The sequence below is a fragment of the Ictidomys tridecemlineatus genome, chromosome 10 (assembly GCF_052094955.1).
Source record: "Ictidomys tridecemlineatus isolate mIctTri1 chromosome 10, mIctTri1.hap1, whole genome shotgun sequence".
Classification (NCBI taxonomy): Eukaryota; Metazoa; Chordata; class Mammalia; order Rodentia; family Sciuridae; genus Ictidomys; species Ictidomys tridecemlineatus.
This window is the reverse complement of record NC_135486.1, coordinates 16,892,578-16,897,217: the sequence shown is the minus strand read 5'-3', so window position 1 is coordinate 16,897,217 and position 4,640 is coordinate 16,892,578.

The following is a 4,640-nucleotide window of genomic DNA, read 5'->3' as shown; positions in this document are numbered from 1 at the left end:
GGAAAATGTTTTTCAATAGGTTCAAAAGAGCTATAAGAAGAAACTTTTGCATTTACAAACCAATTTGGTTTTATGTGACATTTTCCTGCACGGGCAAGCATCTTCAGTTTTATCTTGACATATCTGCTGCTATCTTTCTAAAAGTTTCTTTTGCACATTAAAAGAATTGCCATTTCACACAGCAAAAAAACACTAAAAATCTCCCTCACAAACCAAAAAAAGTCATATGATCTCTGGAAAATTGGTTATTTTTTTTCATTACTGAGAACTGGTAAAATTAAGTCATATATAAGTTGATATGCACCTTACATGTCATCTTATTAAAAGCCATGGTATATGATCTACACAGATACATACTTTATAACCAAGGTGTTTCTAATTACCTGTTTTCTCAGGTTTTTTTGCCTTCCAGGTTATTTTAATCTTCCAATTCTCCAAATGTTTCTAATTATCTGCTTTCTTAATGCTTTATCATTGACAATTTATAGTCTAATCACACCATGATTTACACAAAACACAGAAAACAGCAGTTCAAAAACACATTTTCGGGACTCTGCAATTCTGAGCAGTACATTTTCTCCCCAGTGAGAGACAGATACCAATCCTGCCTACCCATGGCCTTCCTTTTTAAAAATCCGCCAGCCAAATGGCATGTCCCATTGGTTCAATGTAATATGTTGAATCTGCTACCATGGCCAATGTCAGAGCTTATGGCCAGGTTGAGTGACATGGAGAAGGAAGCCAACAGAAAACCTGTGGACCTGCCAAGCGTGCAGGCTTGGGACTAGTCAAGGAAAAAACATATGCAGTGTTACACCCATTCACTCTGCTCCTGGATAATAGTGGGTGGGTTCAAAGGAAGTAGTTCAACCTCACTGGACTGGGACATTGTGTGAAAAACTTACTGTGAATAGGTAGATTTCTTGTGTACCTGGTCCATCTTGGTTGACTCCTAACTTAAAATACTAAAGAACCTGGGATGCTTGTAGAATATTTCACTGTTAAGAGCCATGTCACTTATTTGGTCTAAACTTTAACAAAGGAGTTGTGCAACACTAGAATAATTCCTAGGGATATAGTATATTTGTTGAGCAAATAAATAATGTAGATCTCTAGTACATTGCTAATCAACTCTAATACTTACGCATAAAGTTAAGCATAATTTGTTGGTTTTATTTGAACAAGCCTATTTACATAAGGTAACCATACTAACTATCATTTATTTATTAACTGATATATAGCTGGTAGAGTGGAGATAATAGCTGAAATATATTTAACTATATTTTGGTATTCCCTACCCAGTAAAATCAAGACCATTTAATACTTGAGGATGAGTAAAAGGACAAAGCTCAGTTTTCACTTCCATATGATACTTGTAGTTCCATTTTCATTTTTGATAACCAGGTTTTGTTGAGAGGACACAGAAACTTCCAAAGATTCCCTTGAAATACTCAGAACAGGAGTCAGAAAGATTAATCATGGAAATAAAGTCAGAGAGAGCACAGTATCTGATATAACTTCCAACTCGAGAGAAATAAATAACTTTGGTCACTGAGAAAGCTGAAGTCAAGAAGAGAGAATGAGAAAAAAATAAGTTTAGGCTGGGGTATCCTGCCTGTTCTCTTAGGATCAAAACCCAGGGTTGGGATAGAAGCAGGAATAAAAACACCCAAATAGCTACAAGAATCCATACACAGAAGGACTTATTCCTCAACATAATAGTAAAAAATATTGCAAACTTCTTAAATAAGACTAGTATTTGGCATGCCGTTTCCAACAAGGTGCAGGATTAATAATGTAGAGATGGCTGCAGATGGTGCCTCACACCGTAAGATGGACTTCCTGGGCATCCAGGGAGATTGAGGCAAAGCAGCCTGAATTCAGGTGACAGGCCATGATGAACAGGGCCTTTGTGTCTAGAAGCTGTGCAGAATCCAGTCTTCAGGGAAGATACCAGTTTGATGCCAAAATCAAGGCAGATCTAGCCATTTCTCCATGGCTACCACAAGATGCTCGGGGACAAGAGTGACCAGCCATCCCAATATGAGACCTCAGAAGACAGAAGACAGCACAGAGCCCAAGTCCCACCTATCAGCATGATGATCTCCAGTTTCTCCCTGCACCCAGTTTATATTAGGAAGGAAATGAGGCAAAGAGACCTCATGAAATAAAGAAAGCAGCTTCATAAGAAATCTGAATTTTAAACTGACTGAATTTTTGTATTTAAAAGACTATTTAATTTTTTTTTAATTTTTAAATTTTTTGGTTCTTTATTTTGTATATTTATTTTTATGTGATGCTGAAGATGGAACCCAGTGTCTCATACATGCTAGGAAAGCACTCTGCCACTCAACTCCAACTCCAGCCCTATTTAAATTGTTTTTTACTAATATTTTTGGTCCCCCTCTCACAACCCACACCTGCACCACTATTAGCAAAAGCAATATTTTGAAAACTACATGAGATTGCTTACATGAAAGTAAGTTCAAATTCTTTGTAATAATTAACAATGGCTATTATTTTGTACCAGACACTATTCGAAGTTCATCACAGTTATTTCTACATATGATTCTATGCCAGTTTACAAATAAGGAATAAAAGCAAAATCACATGGTAAGTAAATGACAGAATCTGCACCACAAGGAACCTGGCACTAGAACCAGTATTCTTGACTTGCAGTAAATTTGACTTTGAAAACTAGTGTGCAATATAGCTGAGATTTTTTTTTGTTTTGCTTTTATTAGTGCATTATTATTACTAGTGCATAGTTGTACGTAATGGTTTGCTTCATTTTGTAAACAATCACACATGCATGGACTTTTATTTACTCCATTCCAGGTTCCAGCAACCATCCACTCCTTGCTCCCACTTTTCCTCTCCTTTCCTTCCCCTTTCCCCTTCCTCTACTAATCTTTCTTACATTTATTTATGTATGCATTTATTTTAACTGGTGCTTTACAGATATACATAAAGGTGGAATTCACTGTGGCATATTTATATGAGCACATGGCAAAACTCTGTTAAATTCATTCCGCATTTGTTTGCCTTCCCCATCCTCAATCTTCTTCTCCTCCACTGATCTTCCTTATGATATCATCCTTATGATATCTGACCCTGGCTTTACTCCCCTTTACTTTCATAGCTGAGATTTAACTAAATTAATATATCCAGCTCTAATTAGAAGTTCTTTTCACTGTACGGTAGGGTTTGGCTTGCTCTTCCTTCTTTTTCTTTTCTTCTACCTCTGGTATCAGAAAAACCTTTCCTTTTGATAAGGAATCTTATCCTAAAGTCCTGAATGGAAAGATATGAAAGATATATATGTATATTTCCATAAAGGACTATCAGTAGATTCCTACTCACCTTAAACAGTAATTGGTTCCAGGGTCTAGCAAAAGGATCCAAGCAAGGCCAATCTGAGTCACTTTCAGAGACTGAAACACATTCTGAGGATCTCTTTGTCTTGGGGGATTATGGGCATCATGGTTGACATTACTCATTCTTTTCAGTAACCTGGTAGCTGAACTAACTTCTGATGTGAGAGGAATCCATGACTTTAGAGGAAGAGCATGAGTCCCATAGAGAAGCTAAATGTGCCAGATATTCAGTTTTTCAACCTGCCTTGCAGCTATGGTACAAATATAAAACTCCAGCCAAGACAATCAGACATACTTCCAGGTCTGGATTAGAAGTTAATGGACCATAATTTTTCCAGGTTCTTCTATGTTGTCTCAAATGACAGAATCCTTGTTTATTAAGACTGAATAGTTCCCCATTGGAGAAATAAAGACCACACTTTCTTTATCCATTCATCAGCTGATGGACACTTTCATTGCTTCTGCATTTTAGCTATTGTGAATAGAGCTATAATGAACATGGGACTGCAGACATCTCTTTGACATACTAATTTCATTTCCTTTGGATATATCCCAAGTGGTAGAATTGCTGGATCACATGGTAGTTCTACTTTTAGTGTTTTTTTTTTTAAGACCCTTTAATTGCTAGGTGCTGTAGTGGTGCACACCTATAATCCCAGTGGCTCAAGAGGCTGAGATAGGAGGATCACAGGTTCAAAGCCCGCCTCAGCAACTTGGCAAGGACCTATGCAACTCAGTGAGATCCCATCTCAAAACAAAAAATTAAAAGGGCTGGGGATGTGACTCAGTGATTAAGCACCTCTGGGTTCAATCGCTGGTACAAAAAAAAAAACACCATTATTTCCACAATGATTTTATTAATATATATCCTCATCATTAATATAAACATAAATCAAGTAGTAATAATTTTTACTTGTTCATTAAAAATAAAATCATTCTTTCAAAGAATCATCAGAGAAAGCTGAGTAAAGAAAAATACATTAATAATCCAAAGAAGTAGAATTGTTTCTGGAGAAGGTGGCACATGACATCATCTACATCCAGGTTCCAGAAAGAACAGAGAGGGACTGCAGTTCTTTCTACACTCTGGAAAGTGCGTTTGTACCAACAGGACCAGGTGCAGTGGCTACTCCTGGTGAAGGTTGCCATGTCTATGGGAAGATTATGGTGTGGCTTCTGATGAGCAGCCTCCTTGACTTGTCCTCCAGCCCTCCTGGAGATTCTGAGACCTATCTGATGTGACTCTTTAAATAACTGTCTTTT